The following is a 21,511-nucleotide window of genomic DNA, read 5'->3' as shown; positions in this document are numbered from 1 at the left end:
AACCACAGTCCCGGTCACAGGTGGGACAGATAGTCGTTGAGGGAAAGAGTGGGTGGGACAGGTTTGCCGTACGCTCTCTCCGCTGCCTGCGTTTGATTTCTGCATGCTCTCGGCGATGAGACGGTATGACGGTAGACAAACAATGGCTAGCATTTAAAGAATTAATACATAATTTACAACAAATATACATTCCTTTAAGGCACAGAAACCCCACAGGAAAAGTGGTCCAACCGTGGCTAACAAGAGAAGTTAAATACAGTATTAGATCAAATGAAGAGGCTTATAACGTTGCTAAAAAGAGCAGTAAACCTGAGGATTGGGAGGATTTTAGAATTCAGTAAAGGAGGACCAAGAAATTGATAAAGAAAGGGAAAATAGAATATGAAGAGTAAACTCACGAGAGACATAAAAACAGACTGTAAAAGCTTCTATTAGGTATGTAAAAAGGAAAAGATTAGCGAAAGTAAACGGGCTGAGACAAGAGAAATGATAATTGGGAAAAAGGAAATGGCAGAGAAATTAAACAAATACTTAGGTCTGTCTTCACAGAAAAAGTTGCAAAAAAACCACCCGGAAATAGTGGAGAACCAAGAGTCTAGCGAGAATGTGGAACTGAAAGAAATTAGTATTAGTAATAAAATAGAGAAATTAATGGGACTGAAAGCCGATAACTCCATTGGACCTGATGGCCTACATCCTAGGCTTTGGAAAGAGGAGGCTAGAGAGATAGTGGATGCATTAGTGGTCATCTTCCAAAATTCCAGAACGATTCCCGCAGATTGGAAGGTAGCAAATGTAAGCCCGCTATTTAAGAAAGGAGGGAGAGAAAATGGGGAACTACAGACCAGTTAGCCTGATATCAGTATTGGGAAAATGCTAGAATCTATCATTAAGGATGTGGTAACAGGGCACTTAGAAAATAATAGGATTGGGCAGAGTCAACACAGATTTATAAAAGGGAAATCATGTTTGATGAAGCTGTTGAGAGTTTTTTGAGGTTGTAACTAGCAGAATAGATAAGGAAGAACCAGTGGATGTGGTGTATTTGGATTTTCAGAAGGCATTCAATAAAGTGCCACACAAGAGGTTATTGAACAAAATTAGGGTTCATGGGATTGGGGGTAATATACTAGCTTGGATTGAGGATTAGTTAACGGACAGAAAACAGAGAGTCGGAATAAACGGTTCATTTTTGGGTTGGCAGACTGTAACTAGTGGGGTGCTGAAAAGATTAATGCTATTCACAATGTATATCAATGATGAAGGGACCAAATATAATATATTCAAGTCTGCTGATGATACAAAGCCAGGTGGGAATGCAAGAGGCTTCAAAGGGATATAGACAGGCAAGAGTGAGTAAGGCAAGAGTGACTGGTTAAGAACATGGCAAATTGAATATAATGTAGAGAAATGTGAAGTTATCCACTTTGGTCGGTAAAATAGAAAAGCAGAGTATTTTTTAAATGGTTATTTCTTGGTGACTATCATATTGATGGCCTCTAGTTATGCTCTTCCCCACAAGTGGAAACATTCTCTCTCTATCCAATTTCTAATTTTGTGGATGACACCAAATTGATCGTCAACACTGAGGAGAACTGCAACAACTGACAGGAGGACATTAATAAACTTGCATCATGTACATATAATTGGCAAATGAAGTTCAACACAGATAAATGTGAGGTATTATATTTTGGTCAGAAGCCTTGGGACGCATTGCGGCACTGGAGCTGCAGGTGGATTCACTCTGGAGCATGCACGATGCTGAGAATGACGTGAATAGCACGTTTAGCGAGTTGGTCTCACTGCAGGTAAAGGGTACAGATAGTAAATGGGTGACCAACAGGAAGAGCAGTGCAAGGAAGGTAGTGCAGGGGTCCCCTGCGGTCATCCCCCTGCAAAACAGATACACCGCTTTGGGTACTGTTGAGGGGGATGACTCATCAGGGGAAGGCAGCAGTAGCCAAGTTCATGGCACCGTGGGTGGCTCTGCTGCACAGCAGGGCAGGAAAAAGAGTGGGAGAGCTATAGTGATAGGGGATTCGATTGTAAGGGGAATAGATAGGTGTTTCTGCGGCTGCAAACGAGACTCCAGGATGGTATGTTGCCTCCCTGGTGCAAGGGTCAAGGATGTCTCGGAGCGGGTGCAGGACATTCTGAAAAGGGAGTGTGAACAGCCAGTTGTGGTGGTGCACATAGGTACCAACGATATGGGTAAAAAACGGGATGAGGTCCGACGAGACGAATTTAGGGAGCTAGGAGCTAAATTAAAAAGTAGGACCTCAAAAGTAGTAACCTCAGAATTGCTACTAGTGCCACGTGCTAGTCAAGAGTAGGAATCGCAGGATAGCTCAGATGAATACGTGGCTTGAGCAGTGGTGCAGCAGGGAGGGATTCAAATTCCTGGGACATTGGAACCGGTTCTGGGAGAGGTGGGAACAGTACAAACCGGACGGTCTGCACCTGGGCAGGACCGGAACCAATGTCCTAGGGGGAGTGTTTGCTAGTGCTGTTGGGGAGGAGTTAAACTAACATGGCAGGGGGATGGGAATCTATGCAGGGAGACAGAGGGAAATAAAATAGAGGCAGAAGCAAAAGAAAGAAAGGAGAATAGTAAAAGTGGAGGGCAGAGAAACCCAAGGCAAAAAACAAAAAGGGCCACATTACAGCAAAATTCTAAAGGGGCAAAGTGTATTAGAAAGACAAGTCTGTAGGCTCTGTGCCTCAATGAGAGGAGTATTCGGAATAAGGTGGACGAATTAACTGCGCAGACAGCAGTTAACGGATATGATGTAATTGGCATCACGGAGATATGGCTCCAGGGTGACCAAGGCTGGGAACTCAACATCCAGGGGTATTCAACATTTAGGAAGGATAGGCAGAGAGGAAAAGGAGGCAGGGTGGAATTGCTGGTTAAAGAGGAAATTAATGCAATAGTAAGGAAGGACATTAGCTTGGATGATGTGAAATCTGTATGGGTGGAGCTGCGGAATACCAAAGGGCAGAAAACGCTAATGGGAGTTGTGTACAGACCACCAAACAGTAGTAATGAGGTTGGGGACAGCATCAAACAAAAAATAAGGGATGTGTGCAATAAAGGTACAGCAGTTATCATGGGCGACTTTAATCTACATATTGATTGGGCTAACCAAACTGGTAGCAATGCGGTGGAGGAGGATTTCCTGGAGTGTATTAAGAATGGTTTTCTCGACTAATATGTCAAGGAACCAACTAGAGAGCTGGCCATCCTAGACTGGGTGATGTGCAATGAGAAGGGACTAATTAGCAACCTTGTTGTGCGAGGCTCCTTGGGGAAGAGTGACCATAATATGGTAGAATTCTTTATTAAGATGGAGAGTGACACAGTTAATTTGGAAACTAGGGTCCTGAACTTAAGGAAAGCTAACTTCGACGGTATGTGGTGTGAATTGGCTAGAATAGACTGGCAGAGGATACTTAAAGGGTTGACGGTGGATAAGCAATGGCAAACATTTAAAGATCACATGGATGAACTTCAGCAATTGTACATCCGTGTCTGGAGTAAAAATAAAACGGGGAAGGTGGCTCAACCATGGCTAACAAGGGAAATTAAGGATAGTGTAAAAACCAAGGAAGAGGCATATAAATTGGCTAGAAAAAGTAACAAACCTGAGGACTGGGAGAAATTTAGATTTCAACAGAGGAGGACTAAGGGTTTAATTAAGAGGGGGGAAAATAGAGTACGAGAGGAAGCTTGCAGGAAACATTAAAAACTGACTGCAAAAGCTTCTATGAATAGGTGAAGAGAAAAAGATTAGTGAAGACAAATGTAGGTCCCTTGCAGTTGGATTCAGGTGAATTTATAATGGGGAACAAAGAAATGGCAGACCAATTGAACAAATACTTTGGTTCGGTCTTCACGAAGGAAAACACAAATAACCTTCCGAATGTACTCGGGCACAGTGGGTCTAGTGAGAAGGAGGAACTGAAGGATATCCTTATTAGGTGCGAAATTGTGTTAGGGAAATTGATGGAATTGAACGCTGATAAATCCCCGGGGCCTGATAGTCTGCATCCCAGAGTACTTAAGGAAATGGCCCTAGAAATAGTGGATGCATTGGTGATCATTTTCCAACAGTCTATTGACTCTGAATCAGTTCCTATGGACTGGAGGTTAGCTAATGTAACACCACTTTTTTAAAAAGGAGGGAAGAGAGAAAACGGGTAATTATAGACAGGTTAGCCTGACATCAGTAGTGGGGAAAATGTTGGAATCAATCATTAAGGATGAAATAGCAGCGCATTTGGAAAGCAGTAACAGGATCGGTCCAAGTCAGCATGGGTTTATGAAAGGGAAATCATGCTTGACGAATCTTCTGGAGTTTTTTTGAGGATGTAACTCGCAGAGTGGACAAGAGAGAACCAGTGGATGTGGTGTATTTGGACTTTCAAAAGGCTTTTGACAAGGTCCCGCACAAGAGATTGGTGTGCAAAATCAAAGCGCATGGTATTGGGGGTAATGTACTGACGTGGATAGAGAACTGGTTGGCAGACAGGAAGCAGAGAGTCGGCATAAATGGGTCCTTTTCAGAATGGGGGGCAGTAACTAGTGGAGTGCCGCAGGGCTCAGTGCTGGGACCCCAGCTCTTTACAATATACATTAACGATTTGGATGAAGGAACTGAGTGTAATATCTCCAAGTTTGCAGATGATACTAAACTGGGTGGCGGTGTGAGCTGTGAGGAGGACACTAAGAGGCTGCAGGGTGACTTGGACAGGTTAGGCGAGTGGGCAAATGCATGGCAGATGCAGTATAATGTCTATAAATGTGAGGTTATCCATTTTGGGAGCAAAAACACGAAGGCAGAATATTATCTAAATGGTGGCAGATTAGGAAAAGGGGAGGTGCAACGAGACCTGTGTGTCATGGTTCATCAGTCATTGAAGGTTGGCATGCAGGTACAGCAGGCGGCAAATGGCATGTTGGCTTTCATAGCTAGGGGATTTGAGTATTGGAGCAGGGAGGTCTTACTGCAGTTGTACAAGGCCTTAGTGAGGCTTCACCTGGAATATTGTGTACAGTTTTGGTCTCCTAATCTGAGGAAGGATGTTCTTGCTATTGAGGGAATGCAGCGAAGGGTTTATCAGACTAATTCCAGGGATGGTTGGACTGTCATATGAGGAGAGACTGGATCAACTGGGCTTTTATTCACTGGAGTTTAGAAGGTTGAGAGGGGATCTCATAGAAACGTATAAGATTCTGATGGGACTGCACAGGTTAGATGCGGGAAGAATATTTCCAATGTTGGGGAAGTCCAAAACCAGGGGACATAGTCTTAGGATAAGGGGTAGGCCATTTAGGACTGAGATGAGGAGAAACTTCTTCACTCAGAGAGTTGTTAACCTGTGGAATTCTCTGTCGCAGAGAGTTGTTGATGCCAGATCATTGGATATATTCAAGAGGGAGTTAGATATGGCCCATAGGGCTAAGGGGATCAAGGGGTATGGAGAGAAAACAGGAAAGGGGTACTGAGGGAATGATCAGCCATGATCTTTTTGAATGGTGGTGCAGGCTTGAAGGGCCGAATGGCCTTCGCCTGCACCTATTTTCTATGTTTCTATGTCACATTACTTGGAGGGGTCGAGGAACAAAGGGATATCGGAGTACAAATACACAAATCACTAAAAGTTGCGACACAGGTTAGCAAGGCCATAGAAAAGCAAACCGAGCACTGGGGTTTATTTCTAGAGGTATAGAATTGAAAAGTAGGGAAGTTATGCTAAATCTGTATCGATCCTTAGTTAGACCACACTTGGAGTACTGCGTACAGTTCTGGTCGCCATATTATAAAAAGGATATAGAGGCACTGGAGAGGGTGATGATACGAGAAATGCGAGTGCATATATCAGTAAAGGATGAACAGGCTGGGTCTCTTTTCTTTCGAAAAAAATGCTGAGGGCTGACCTAATAGAGGTCTTTAAAATGATGAAAGGTTTTGATAAGAGTGGACATCGAGAGAATGTTTCCACTTGTGCGGAAGAGTGTAACTAGAGACCATCAATATAAGAGTCACCAGGAAATCCAAGCAGGAATTCAAAAGAAACTTCTTTACCCAAAGAGTGGTGAGAATGTGGAACTCACTACCACAGGGAGTGGTTGAAGGGGTTTAACTTGTATAGACACATTTAGGGGGAGGCTAGACAAGCACGAGGAGAAGGGAATAGAGGGTTAAGCTGAGAGATTTAGATGAGGGAAGAGGGTTGGAGGCTCAAGTGGAGCATAAACGCCAGCTTGGACTGGTCTATTTCTGTGCCATATATCCTATGTGAGAGATTGGGAAATGTTGGTGTTCAGAAGGACCTGAATGTCCTTGGACACAAATCACTAAACGTTAATTGATTGTTGTGCCTGCATGTTAAGAAAACAAATGGTATGTTGGCTTTTATTACAAGAGAATTTGAGTATAAGAGTTAAGATGTCTTACTGCAATTATATAGGGCCCTGGTGAGACCACACCTGGAGTACTATGTATAGTTCTAGTCTCCTTACCTAAGGAAGGATATACTTGCCATAGCAGGAGTGCAATGAAGGTTCATCAGACAGGTTTGTGGAATGGGGGGGGGGGGGGGGGGAACTGTCCTATGAGGAGAGATGGAGTAGACTAGGCCTATAGGGGTCAAGTTTTGGCCTGAGTTGCTCCAATTTTTTTGGAGCAACTGGTTTAGAATGGAGTATCTTAGAAATTGCAATTCTCAGCATTTAGTTTGCTGCAGTTCTAGTCAGTTAGAACAGTTTCATTTTGGAACAGATTTTCTTTTTCAAAAGGGGGCGTGTCCAGCCACTTACACCTGTTTTGAAAGTTTAGGCAGTGAAAACTTACTCCAAACTAACTTAGAATGGAGTAAGTCTAGATTTTTCTACGCTCTGAAGAACCTTGCCTACACTTTAGAAATCAGGCGTAGGGAACCGGGGGTGGGGTGGGGCGAAGGAAAGTAATTAAATTTTACAAGCATTCAACAGTCTTACTTATACAAAGAAAGAGCCATCCTGAATAAAAAATTATAAACAAAGCAAATACAAAATATTGAATATTCCTACCTGTGTGAAGCAGCAGCAGCCTTCGAGCTGCGGTGCTTCAGGCAGGCCTTCCTTCCATGTAGGAGACGGGGCGTCGACAGTGGCTCGACGGCAGCCAAAGACACAGCAAGCAGCCTTCAAGCTGCGAGGGAAGCTGAGGCCATTCGGCCACAGGACAAGGGAGAGGCAGCCAGATAGCCAGTTTGAAACTTAAATTTGTAATTGCAGAATGGGTGCTGCATTGTCAACACCACGGATTATGCACTGGTTCGCCAGCAATTCACTGCATAGGAGAGAATTGGTTAGAGCTCACCGCACCAGGAACGTCATAGCCTGTAGGCTGATGGGCAGGAGACCTTACCCACGTCGGCAATATCGAGCCAGGCGCTCGTACCTGGACATGAGCGAGGCCGATTGTGTCAAAAGGCTGCGTTTCCGCAGAGAAGTTGTCGTTGAGATCTGTGATATGCTGAGAGCAGATTTGCAGCCCAGAAGCAGAACGCCAACTGCCTTGTCTGTTGAAGTGAAGGTAACAGCTGCACTTTCTTTCTATGCCTAGGGATCGTTTCAGGCTACAACTGGAGATGTGTGCGCCATCTCTCAACGTGCAATACATGCCTGCGTTTACCAGGTCATGGCTGTACTGTATGCACGGAGGAATGACTTCATCAATTTCCCAATGACCCCACAAGCGATCCATGAGGGGGCTGTGGGCTTCTTCAGGAGTGCTGGCTTCCCAAAGGTACAGGGCTGCTTTGATTGTACACATAGCCTTGCGAGCACCTGTGGAGGATTCCGAGCAGTACAGGAATAGAAAAGGTTTCCACTCCATCAATGTGCAGCTCGTGTGTGACGACAAGCAGAGCATCATGTCAGTCAATGCGAGATACCCTGGCAGCACCCATGATGCGTTCATCCTACGCGACAGCGTTATATCTGACATGTTTCAGCAGCAGCAGGAAGGGCAGAGCTGGCTACTGGGGGACAAAGGGTACGGCCTGATCACCTGGCTCATGACGCCCCTACACGTGACACGGACAGAAGCTGACCGTCAATACATGGCGCACATTGCGACGCGCAGCATCATTGAGAGGACCATTGGCATATTGAAACAGCGATTCCGATGCCTGGACCATTCCGGAGGCCACTTGCAATACTCTCCTCAGATTGTCACTTTACTGTTGTGTGCTGCATGTTCCATAACTTAGCCATCATGAGGCTGCAGGAGCTGGTAGTGGAACCAGAAGACCCATGTGAGGGTCCAGTGCCTGATGACAGTATTTTGGAAGTGCAGGATGAGGATGATGACGACGACGATCAGAAAAGCATGCAAGTGCCTGATGCTGGACCACGAGATCGGAGGAGGGCCGTCCATCGTGCTCCTTTAACGATTGCTCGAGCCCTGCGCCAGCAGTTCATCCGTGAACACTTCAATTACTGATGCCCGAGGGCTCTGCGACCACTGTTGCGCATGGACATTTTTATTCTTTGGAGTTGTTCCTACGTTGTGTTGATGGAAGATGATTCAGTTTTAATGAAAAAATATTTTATTGAAAAGTTAACGTCACGGTAATAAAATATTTGTTATATCAAACTTTACTTTTTAATATGACTCTTGAAGATCTCTTTAAAATCTTGTAAAGTTACAGAACAATTTCAATGTGAAAAATCTTACACTCTTAAGATCACAAACTTCAAGATCACTTTTAGGTGTAAAATTAAATAAGTTACAAAAAGGTAAGAGCATTTACACTACAAGATCACTTAAAAACCCTAAGATCATTTATAAGTTGTAAAGTTACAAAACTTACAAAACAATTACAATTTGAAAAACACCACTACAGCTACATCAAGAACAAGAACAAAAGCAGCAAAGAAAGGCTGCAACCATCTCTCATCCACATCTCAGTGAATGTTCACTTCTTCATGGGGCTTTCAATCGATTGTCGGGGCTGTGTGCCCTTATTGCAGCAGCTACCTCCATGAGGGCCTGTGCCGTCGCCTGTATGCCCTCCCTGACGGCCTGTGCCGTCGATTGCACTCCCTCGGACATTCCCTCCCTAAGTTCCCGTGTCATTACTGCTATTTCTCCAGTCAGGACCGTCACCTCTTCACCCACTGCAGTGACGCTACTGATGAGTGATCGGGTAAGCTCATTGGTCTCCATACCCAATGCCACAACCTGAGCTGCATCTGTTGCACGCTGTATCTCAGGAGAGCGTGTCTCCAATCTCCTTCTCCTCTGCCTGGGTCTGCCTTGCGGCACCACTGCACTGGGAGGCACGGGCAGGGACGGTGGGACGCTTGGTGTTCCACACAGCACCACTACATAGGGAGGCGCGGGCTGGGATGGTGGGGCGCTCGGTGTTCCAGACGACAGCACTCGAGTGCGAGCCATGGGCTGGGATGGTGTGTGAATGGGTGTAAACTGCTCCATTATATCACCAGCACCACTGGGACCCGCAACTTCGGAATCAAAACCATGGAAGGTGGAACCAGAACCTATGCAAGTGGGAGGCGTAGGCTCGGACGGTGGTGCACTGCCTGTAAACTGCTGCATTACACCAGCAGCACCACTGGGACCCGCAACATCGGAATCAAAACCATGGAAGGTGGAATCAGAACCTATGCAAGGGGTTGAAACTCTGATGCCCCTTAATGGGGGCTCAAACATTAATTTGGAAGCTCTCCCCTGTAGACATTTCAGTAATCGCTGCCATCATCCAGTCTGGATCGTCCACATCTGGTTGTACTGGTTCTTGTTCTGTATCTTCAGGATCCTCAGGGTTGGCAGCCTCATCATCATCATGTTTTGCAAAACATATCAAAACAGTCAAATGTTTAGCAGCAAGGGAGGGGGCAGGATGGGTGGCATGAGTACTCTCACACATAGCAGGGCAGGCAGCAGGTTGATTTGAAGGGCCACGATGCATTTTCAGGACTTACCCTCTTCCTCGCGTGCGGGCCCAGCTTATGCTGTATTGATTGCTTTTCTCCATGTACGACTCATCATAGCAGCTACCCTCTGTTCCAAGGGTGTCAGTGGATGCAGAGTGGGCGTGCCTCCTCCTGTCCGAGTTGCTTCCCTTTTGTTGTGGGCCAATTTCTTCTGCAAAGAGTAAAATACAACTTTTTACAGAGTGCGTCTTTCTGCAGGGTGGGACATACAGATTGTCACGTTACAATTACGATTACATTAAAAAATGAAAATATTACTTACACTAACTACTTAACCAAGGTCATGTCATTTCGTTTTACACTGGCTTCCAGATCTCATGGTATGCATCACTGCGCTTTAATCTTCTGCAACTTGGTTCCAGCGTTTTTTCATTTCTTTAGGTGGCACTTTTATGTGACCTCTGTTGCTGATATCTAGCTCCTGCCATCTCTGCTCAATGACGTTGACTAATATCTCCACTTCCTCATGCAAGAAATTCTTTGTTCTTGGTGGACTTTGTTCCATTGCTGTATTGAATTGACACTCTTATTTTTCAAAATACACAGTCCTTAATTTGCATGCACCTATGCAGCACCGGTTCTGGAAGTTTAGCAATGAAAAGCAGCACTCACTGATTCCAGCAGGTGATTTATTCAACAGTGCTGCTAAAAGCACTCCTTCAGACACCAAAAAAATCACCAAAATTCAATCCCAAGCCTTTCCAGAGGTCCACGAGACAAATCAGCACTTTTCTTTAAGTTCCTTTAAAAATGGCCGAGTGTCAATGTTTCTGGGCAACTGCGCGTGCGCGCCAACGCGCAGGGCTGCCAGCACGACGTTCCCTCTTTTGACTTAGCCCCGCCCGCCTCCACTTGCAGAATCGGCATGACTCTGTGGCTCCGCCCCCCCCCCCCGCTGCTGTCTGCGCGCCACGCCGAGCTCCCAGGGACTAGCAAGGAGCCCGAGAATTACGAGTAGATTTTTGTTGCACTTTCAGGCGTGAAAAATGTGTGTCCATGTCGGGGTTGTGCCGTTCTCGGCGCGGCCCGAAACTTGACCCCATATTCTCTAGAATTTAGAAGAATGAGAGGCGATCTCATTGAAACATACAAAATTATTACAGGGCTTGACAAGGTAGATGCAGGAAGAATGTTTCCTCTGGCTGGGCGTCTAGAACTAGGGGTCAGAGTCTTAGAATAGGGATCGGCCAATTAGGACTGAGATGAGGAGAAATTCTTTCAGTCAGAGGGTGGTGAATCTTTAGAATTCTCTACCTCGGAGGGCTGTGGAGGCTCAGTTGTTGAGTATATTCAAGATGGAGATCAATAGATTTTTGGATATTCAGGGATTCAAGAGATATGGGGATAGTGCAGGAAGGTAGAGTTGAGGTAGATCAGCCATGATCTCATTGAATGGCGGAGCAGGCTCGATGGGCCTTCTCCTGCTTCTTATGTACTTATGATTTGCTGATGTTATGTTCTACTGCTAACCATCTCCTTAAACCCCTCCCCCCTGTCTCCACCACACTCACCTTCAACAAGTGTGAGGAGCTCATGGACTTCTTTGTATCAAAGATTGAGACCATCCAATCAGCTGCCTCTGCGAGTTCCCTTCTTTCACCTAGCCCACAGACCAAACTTCCACCTGCCCTAGCCCTAAACTCACATCTTTCTCTAGTTTCTCTTTGATCTCTCCTCTCAATCTCTCCAAACTCATCTTGTCCATGAGACCCACTTCCTGCTCCATTGATCCTATTCCCACTAGACTGCTGCCCACCCAACTTCCTTTTCTGGCCCCCATGTTAGCTGACATTGTTAACACTTCTCTCTCTCCTCAGGTACTGTTCACCTAAATCTGCTGTCATCACCCCTCTCCTCAAAAATCCAACCCTTGACCCCACTTTGCTTACTAGCTATCGCTCCATCTCCAAACCCCTTTCCTGTCCAAAGTACTTGAACGTGTTGTCGCCTCCTAAATCCGTGACCATCTTTACATGAATTCAATGTTTGAATCCCTTCAATCTGGTTTTCGCCCCTGCCACAGTACAGAAGCTGCTCTCATCACAGTCACAAATGACATCCTTTGTGACTGTAACAAAGGTAAACTCTCCGTCCTCATCCTTCTGGACCTGTCTGCAGCCTTTGACACAGTTGACCACTCCATCATCATCATCATCCTCCTCCAACGCCTCTCCACCAATGTCCAGCTAGGTGGGCCTGCACTCGCCTGGTTCTATTTTTATCTATCTAATCGTAACCAGAAAATCACCTGCAATGGCTTCTCTTCCCGTCCCGGCACCATTACCTCTGGTGTCCCCCAAGGATCTGTCCTTGGTCCCCTCTTATTTCTCATTTATATGCTGCTCCTTGGCAATATCATCTGAAAACATGGAGTCAGTTTCCACATGTACGGTGACGACACCCAGCTCTACCTCTCCACCACTTCTCTAGACCGCTGCTTGGTATCTAAATTGTCAAATTGCTTGTCTGACATCCAGTACTGGATGAGCAGAAATTTTCTCCAATTCAATATTGGGATCTGGATATTGGGATCTTTGGTCCCTGTCGCAAACATACTGTGTTCCCTAACCAATGACCTAGCATCAATCTGAAGGTGAACAAGACTGTTCGCAACCTAAGTGTCATATTTGACCAAAAAATGAGCTTCCAGCCACATATCCGCGACATAACTAAAACCACCTTGTTCTACCACTAACATTGTCTGCCTCCGCCCCAGCTCTTCTGCTGCTGAAACCCTCATCCATACCTTCGTTACCTCTAGACTTGACTACTCCAACTCACTCCTGGCTGGCCTTACACATTCCACACTACGTAAACTTGAAGTCATCCAAAACTCAACAGCCCGTGTAGTAACCAGCACCAAGTCAAGATCACCTATCACCCCAGCGCTTTCTGACCTACATTGGCTCCCAGTTAAACACCTTGATTTCAAAATTCTCATTCTTGTTTACAAATCACTCCGTGGCCGTGCCCCTCCCTATCTCTAATCTTTTTCAGCCTCACAACCGCACGAGATGTCTGCGCTCCTCTAATTCTGGCATCTTGAACATCGCTCATTATAACTGCTCAACCATCGATGGATGTGCCTTCAGCTGCCTGGGCCCTAGGCTCTGGAACTCCCTCCCCAAACCTCTACGCTTCTCTACCTCTTTCCTTCTTTAAGACGCTCCTTAAAATCTACCTCTTTAAACAAGCTTTTGGTCATCTGCCTTAATTTCTTCTTTTGTGGCATGGTGTCAACTATTTGTCTTGTAACACTGTTGTGAGGGGCCTTAGGACGTTTTACTATGTTAAAGGTGCTATATAAATAAAAAAGTTACCATTACTATCCAACAATTTCCTACCTTTATTTTAATCAGGTTGCAGGCCACTCAACCAATTAGCTTCCTCTTTGGAACCCCAAAAAATTAATGGAAAGTCAACAGGTAAGGAAGCATCTTTGGACAGAACAGATAAATCAACATTTCAGATGTGGACTCGAGGTTTCCTCCCATTCAGAATTAGGGGAAAGTTGGGAAGAAAATGTAGTATTTATTCTTTGCTCAACTTCTGACCAGAATCATTTTCTTTCTTTCCACCCTCATTCAACTAACATGCTCATTTAATCTCTCAGTGCTAAAGATTGCAATTGGAAGAATTCACTTGCCTTTTCTCTCTGCAGATGCTGACTGATCTACTGTGCATCGAATGTGCTACCCCGAGCCTCAGTAGCACACTCGCCTGAGTCAATAGGTTCAAGTCCCACTTCAGGGACTTGAACACACAAATCTAGGCTGATGCTGCAGCACAGTGCTGAGGGAGTGTTGCACTGTCGGAGGTGCCGTCTTTTGGATGAGACGTTAAACCAAGGCCCCAATCTGCTCTCTCAGGTAGATGCAAAAGATCCCATGGCCACTATTTCGAAGAAGAGCAGGGGAGTTATTCCCGGTGTCCTGGCCAATATTTATCCCTCTTTCAACATCACAAAAACAGATTATCTGGTCATTATCACATTGCTGTTTGTGGGAGCTTGCTGTGCGCAAATTGGCTGCTGCGTTTCCCACATTACAACAGTGACTACACTCCAAAAGTACTTCATTCGCTGTAAAGCGTTTTGAGACGTCCGTGGTCGTGAAAGGCGCTATATAAATGTAAATCTTTCTCAATGCAAGTCTTTCTTTTCTAATTTTTGCAACAGGACTGAACTTTGGTATCTGTCGCAGAAGCTGCAATATTACCGAGCCTCATTAAAACAACTTCTGCTGCACGAATAGACTGCAACGGTGGGTCAATAGGAGAAGGGACGTGCAGCAGAGGGAAATGACCGTAGGTTCGCTGGCTGTCACTGCACCTGAAGCTCCTTCACTCTGCATACCTGGCACAGGATTGGTGGGGTCGGAAATTGCCGAGCCGCCTAGTGGCGAGTTCCGGAAATTGCCGAAGCACCTGGCGGGGCGTTGGCGGCGGAAATGTCCGAGTCGGAGACGTTCGAGCCGGAGCGAGAATATAATTATAATATATATATATGTAAGGGAAGCTGTGCTGCTGGATCGCCTACTCACCGTGATGACTGTTGCCGTGTGTAGTTACAAACAGCACCACATTTAGCGGCGGCCTCCTGCACGGCCGACTCGGAAACCCCGTGCGCCGCGGGTCACGTGACGACCTCCGCGCGCTGCGTCAGGCGATGACTGCAAGGCGCTGCTTAAACATTGCCGCCTGCGGGGTGAGAGAATGTGGCGAGGCCTTCCTATCTGTTGTTGTTTATGAGCGGTCAATTGATCATTTGCCAACCGAAAGTTTATCGTCACACCCCCAAGCAGCAATGGCGGGTTTTTTTCCTCTTTCAGTCCGAACTGTGGGGGCAAACACACTCTCCCGCGCGCCGGAGCTTTGGGACCCACGTGACGGGACGGCGCCGGACGGGATTGGCTGGGCGGCTCGAGCTGGAAGGGGCGGGTCCGAGCCCCGGAGTCACATGATCCTGAGACCGATGATGACTGGGTATCCCGCCAAAGTGACGCAGCAATATGAGTTGCTGCATTCACTTGGATGTGTCCATTTAAAGACACAGGAGCTAAAGATGATAAATTCTGTTCCCAAATCTTATACAGACTGCAGGTGAGCAATGTAGTGTAAGATTTGTAAGCTTTATTTCCCCAGCCTAAGTTTCTTGCAACTTTTTTTTGTTATACTTTGAATCCTATGTAAAAGTTGAGAAGAATACAAAATACATTTTTTGAGTGAAAAATATAAGAAATAAATTCAGTGTTATTGAAGATCTCTGCAAAACATTGCTCACATTTTACTTCTCTTTTGCTGATTTAGTTTGAAATTCGTATTTTAAATAAGCTAAAATACACATTAAAAGGCAAATTGTGCAGTGACTAATATCCTAAATAAAATTGTTTATAGTTTGCTTTTTGAACACTTCTTTAGTTCCATTAATGGCAGAGGAATTGAAACTTGGATGGATTAAGAGTTCAAGTTTTGAATGTATAGTGCCTGTGTTGGAGATCACCTTGTATCAGGCTCATCTCCGGTTGTGAGACCTACTCTGTGCATTATCTTACATCGAAGCACTGTTAACATTCTCTTTGCTCCCATGTGGAGGGGGTTGACTTATGAAGATAGGTTGAGTAGGTTGGGCCTATACTCATTGGAGTTTAGAAAAATGAGAGGTGATCTTCTCAAAACAGCTAAGATAATGAGGGAAAATTAAAACTAGTGGGCATAGCCTCAGATTAAAGGGCTGCCCATTTAAAACTGAGTTGAGGAGGAAATTCTTCTCTTAGAAAGTTGTAAATCTGGAATTCTCTGTCCCAGAGAGCTGTGGAGTTTAGGTCATTGAATATATTTAAGGTGGAGATAGACAGATTTTTGAGTGATAAGGCAATAAATGGTTATGGGGAGCAGGCAGGAAAGTGGAGCTGAGTCCATGATCAGATCAGCCATGATCTTATTGAATGGCGGAGCAGGCTCGAGGGGCCAAATGACCTACTTCTGCTCCTATTTCTTATGTCCATCAAAACTGCTGCTGTTGACCGCTCCTGAAAAAGCCTACCCTCAGACCTGCTGTCCTCTCCAATTTACTGCCCTATGTCTAACTTCCATGGTCTTTGAATATGTTATCACTAACGAGTTTTGTTCATATCATAGAATCGTAGACTAGTACAGCACAGAAGGAGGCCATTCGCCCCATCGAGTCTGTGCCAGCTCTTTCAAAGAGCAATCCAATTAGTTCCCCCTCTCTTTCCCCATATCCCTGCAATTTTTTTCCTCCAAGTGTGTATATGTACAATATTTTTTTGAAGGCTACTATTGAATCTGTATCCACCACCCTATCAGACAATGCACTGCAAATCCTAACCACTCATTTGAGTTTAAAAAAAAAAAGTTTTTCCTCCTGTCGCCTTTGGTTCTTTTGCCAATCACCTTAAATCTGTGCTTTCTAATTATTGACCCTTCAGCCCTTGGAAACGGTTTCTATTCATTCTATCTAAACCCTTCATGATTTTAATCACCTCTATCAAATCTCTTGGCCTTCTCTGCTCTCAGGAGAACAACCCCAGCTTCTCCAGTCTATCTAGGTAACTGTTATCCCTCATCACTGGAACCATTGTAGTTAGTCCCTTCTGTACCCTCTCATAGCCTTCACGTGCTTCCTAAAGTGTGCTGCCCAGAATGGGACACCATACTCCAGTTGGGACTGAACTTGTATTTTAAAGAAGCTTAGCATAACTTCCTGGCTTTTGTACTCTATCCTTCCATAGCCCAGGATCCCATGTGCTTTATTAACTGCTTTGTTAATCTGTCCTGCCATCCTGCACAAACATCCCCAGCTCTCTCTCTTCTTGCACCCCCTTTAAAATTGTACTATTTAGTTTCCATGGTCTCCCCTCATTCTTCCTAGCAAAAGAATCACCTCACACTTTTCTGCATCGAATTTCATCTGCCGTATGTTGCCCATTTCACCAGCCTGCCTGTCTTCTTGAAGTCTATTACCATCTTCCTCACTTTTTGCTTCATTTCCAAATTTCATGTCATCTGCCAATTTTGAAATTATGCTTTGTACCCCCAAGTCATTAATGTCTTTCAAAAACAGCAGTGGTCCCAGGACTGAACATTGGGGAATGTCACTGTAGACCTCCCTCTAATCTGAAAAACAGCCATTCACCACATGTTTTCTATCCCTTAGACAATTTTGTATCCATGCTGCTACTGCCCATTTTATCCCATGGGCTTCAATTTTGCTAACCAGACAAGTACATGGTACATTAACAAATGTCGTTTGGAAGTCCAAATGCACATCGTCAACTGCACTACCCTCATCCACCCTCTCTGTTACCTCATCAAAAAAACTCATGTTCTCATGTTTCCCATCATTGCTGTTTGAATCTTTATGGGCATGACACTTTAGGAAGGAAGTCAAGGGCTTATAGAGGGTACCTGGGATGAGGGTTTGCAGATATCTGGAGAGACTATAGAAGCTGGGGTTATTCTACTTCGAGCAGAGAAGGTTAAGGCGAGATTTAATAGCGGTGTTCAAAATTGAGAGTTTTGATAGAAACTGTTTACAGTGGCAGGAGGGTCGGTAACCAGCAGACACCAATTTAAAATAATTGGGCCAGGGGGGAGATAAGGAGAATTTATTTTTACCCAGTGAGTTATTATGCTCTGGAATGCATTCAGAAAGGGTGGTGGAAGCAGTTTCAGTAGTAACTTTCAAAAGGGCATCGGATGCATACTTGAAAAGGAAAAATTTGCAGGGCTATTCGGAAAGAGCAGTGGTAACCCTAAATGCCCCCCTTGTTGTATGATTCTATCTGTTTTTCTGGCCTATCCACAACACCAAAATTGCCGTGATGAAGGTCACCAATGACATTCTCTTTGATGGTGACCAGGGCGCACTATCTCTCTATAGTCAATCACTTCATTCGCCACCATCTCTCTGACATGATCCATCTCTGTGGCACCTTTCTCACTTTGGTTCTGCACTCGGCTTTCCCGATGGAGTGCACATATCACCTTCTCTCACCCCTAGGGTCACCTTGCGAGTCTTCCAATGTTCCCTCCTTCCTTGCTTGCATGCTGGACTGCATTGTCATCGTCGAAGGTGTGGAATCAGTTTCCACATCTATGCTAAAATCAAAGCTCTACCTGTCATCACCACTCTCGACTCCAAGACTACCAATGTGCTAATGGACTATATGTGAGACATCAAGTTTTAGATGAGCTATTCGACCTAACATGAACAAGATTAAAGGAATTCTGCTTTGGTCCAAGCAGAAATTCCGTACAAGTTGGCTTTCAAGTTCCATCCTTTCCATCACTATGACTACCTGATTCCACCTCCACAATACACACCTCCATACTTCACCCTCCACCTCTCTCCTTGCTCACCATAGCACCACACCATACAAGTTCATTCAAAGTTCTGCTGCCCAAAATCTATCTCACGCCAAATCATTCTCTCCATCTACCCCATCCTCCACTGCCCCCCCATCCCCAACATATTGAATTTAAGAATCCTCATCCTTATTTACAAATCCCTCCCTGGTCTTGCCCTAGATTATTTCTGCAATCTCCTCTGGCCTCATGTGTTCGCCTACAACCTTAAGTCACCTTGGCCTTAAACTCTAGAACTCACCTCCTTAATGGCCCAGCTTTGCTGCCTCTCTTCCAAATTTCAAAAACCTCCTTTATAAAAAAATCAACCTCCTTTGGCCAAAGCTCTAGTCAGCTCCACACAATCCTTTGTTGCTGCATTATCAACCATACAGCTGATGTTTGTATCATCAGTAACCTTCTTAATCATATCCCTTACATCGAGTCTAAATCATTAATATATACCACAAAAAGCAAGGGACTTAGTACGAAGCCCTGTGGGACCCCACTGGAAACAGCCTTCCAGTCACAAAAACACCCATCAACTATTACCCTTTGCTTCCTGCCTCTGAGCCAATTTTGGATTCAACTTGCCATTTTGCCTTGGATCCCATGGGTTATGTTACTAACTTTCCACAAATGCTTGAGTATAAGATCAGTGGAAGATCTTAGTATTAATAACTTTTATTTATATAGGGCCTTTAACATAGTAAAATGTCCCAAGGCGCTTCACAACAGTTTTACAAGACAAACAGATAAATTTCACACCGAGCCACAGAAGAAATTAAGGCAGATGATCAAAAGCTTGTTTAAAGCGGGAGGTTTTAAGGAGCGTCTTAAAGGAGGAAAGAGAAGTCGAGGATTAGAGGAGGAGTTCCAGAGCTTAGGGCCCAGGCAGCTGAAGGCACATCCATCGATGGTTGAGCAGTTATAATGAGCGATGTTCAAGAGGCCAGAATTAGAGGAGCGCAGACATCTCGTGGGGTTGTGAGGCTGAAAAAGATTAGAGATAGGGAGGGGCACGGCCACGGAGTGATTTGTAAACAAGAATGAGAATTTTGAAATCGAGGTGTTGTTTAACTGGGAGCCAATGTAGGTCAGAAAGCACAGGGGTGATGGGTGATCTTGATTTGGTGCGAGTTAGGACATGGGCTGCTGATTTTTGGATGACTTCAAGTTTACATAGTGTGGAAGGCCAGCCAGGAGTGAGTTGGAGTAGTCAAGTCGAGAGGTAACAAAGGCACGAATGCCAATGACTTTTTCCCCTTATTATTCCTTATCTCCACCCAACATCCTGATCATTTGAGCCAATATCGTTTCTCACTATTACAGTGATTCCATCCTTTATCAATAGAGCTACCCCACCTCCTTTTCCTTTCTGTCTGTCCTTCCAGATTGTCAAATAGCCCTGAATATTTAATTCCCAGTCCTGGTCACCTTGCAACCATGTCTCTGTAATGGCTATCAGATCATACCCATTTGTATCTATTTGTGCTGTCAACTCCTCTTTTGTTACAAATGCTATGTGCATTTAGACAAAGTGCCTTTAAATTTGTTTTTTTAACCCTTTTTTCCTGCTTGTTTCCTCTCTCCTTCAAACTCTTCCTTTTTGCTTTCCAATTCCAGCTTTACTCCCTTCCCTACTGAATCTATTTTCAGGTTCCCATCCCCCTGCGAAGCTAGCAAGCAAAGTGGGATCAAGGTTGGGTTTTTTTAAGGAGAGGGGTGATGACAGTAGATTTGAAGGAGAGGGGAACAGTACCTGAGGACAGGGATTCATTAACAATGTCGGTTAACATGGGAGCCAGAAAAGGAAGTTGGGTGGTCAGCAGTTTAGTGGGAATCGGGTCAAGGGAGCAGGAAGTGGGTCCCATGAATAAGTTTGGAGAGATTAAGAGGGGAGATCAAAGAGAAACTAGAAAAAGATGTGTTTTGGGCTAGGGCAGGTGGATCATCAGATGAAGTTGAGCCCCGGTGGACTAGGGGAAGGAAGGGAACATGCAGAGGCAGCTGATTGGATGGTCTCAATCTTTGATACAAAGAAGTCCATGAGCTCCTCACACTTGTTGGAGGTGAGTGTGATAGAAACAGGGGAGAGGGGTTTAAGGAGATGGTTAGCAGTAAAGAATAGTAGCCTGGGATTTTTGCAATCCAGAATGATCCTGGAATAGTGAGCAGTTTTTGTAGACAAGAATAAGAACCGATAGTGTTTTATGTGTTTGAGCCAGATCTAGCGGTAAATGGCTAAACCAGTTGTCCGCCACATCCGTTCAAGTCTATGCCTTTTTGACTTGAGGGATCTTAACCCAAGTGTACTTATTGTTGACCAAAATAACACCACAACTGGATATTTTTCTACGGGATTTAATTACTTTTGTTCCTCACAGTGCGTAATGTTCACTAAGCTGCACAGGAAGACAAGGGACCCTTGTTTGCGATTTAAAGAAGACTGTATCCAAGTTTGCTGACGATATCAAGTTGGGTAGGAAAGTAAACTGGAGGATCCAAGGAGGCTGCAAAGGGATGTAGACAGGTGAAGTGATTGGGCAGATGGAATATAATGTGAAGAAGTGTGAAGTTATCCACTTTAGTAGGAAAAATAGAAAAGTGGCATTTTTTTTTTAAATGGTAAGATTGGGAAATGTTGGTCTTCAGAGAGACCTGGGTGTCCTTGTACATGCATCACAGAAATGTAATGTGAGGGTACAGCAAGCAATTAGGAAAGCAAATGGTATGTGATACTCTAACTCCTTTGCAATAAAGTCTAAGAGTAAAAAAGTCTTACTAAAATTATACAGGGCTTTGATGAGTATTATGTACAGTTTTTGGTTTCCTTATCTAAGGAAAGAAAGACAGACTTGCATTTATATAGCACCTTTCATGACCACCGGATGTCTTAAAGCACTTTATAGCCAATTAAGTACTTTTGGAGCGTAGTCACTTGTGGGACTTGAACCCATAATCTTCTGATTCCGAGGCTAGTGTGCTACCCACTGCACCATAGCTAACCCTGTGGATAAACTTGCCTTCGAGGGAGGTTTACTAGACTGATTCCTGGGATGGCAGGATTGTCCTATGAGAGATTGAGTAGTCCAGGCTTTTATTCTCATGTTTGGAAGAATAAGAGGTGAT

The 21,511-nt window shown here is 44.7% G+C and overlaps 1 long non-coding RNA gene across 3 annotated transcripts in view; it reads left to right on the top strand.

The window, feature by feature from the left end:
* The first annotated feature begins 14,655 nt into the window (after window positions 1–14,655).
* The window catches only part of LOC139262257 (uncharacterized), a 46,817-nt gene continuing 39,961 nt past the window's right edge, over window positions 14,656–21,511 (top strand). For 2 of the 3 annotated variants that reach the window (XR_011592931.1, XR_011592929.1), the window contains exons 1-2: window positions 14,656–15,112; window positions 20,767–20,912. This is a non-coding gene — a long non-coding RNA (uncharacterized lncRNA). The remainder of the gene's footprint in view (window positions 15,113–20,766; window positions 20,913–21,511) is intronic. The other variant, XR_011592930.1, reaches the window with a different exon arrangement.

This window comes from Pristiophorus japonicus, chromosome 4 (assembly GCF_044704955.1).
Source record: "Pristiophorus japonicus isolate sPriJap1 chromosome 4, sPriJap1.hap1, whole genome shotgun sequence".
Lineage (NCBI taxonomy): Eukaryota > Metazoa > Chordata > Chondrichthyes > Pristiophoridae > Pristiophorus > Pristiophorus japonicus.
The sequence above is the reverse complement of the archived record's forward strand: the minus strand, read 5'-3'. Positions and strand labels throughout refer to the sequence as shown.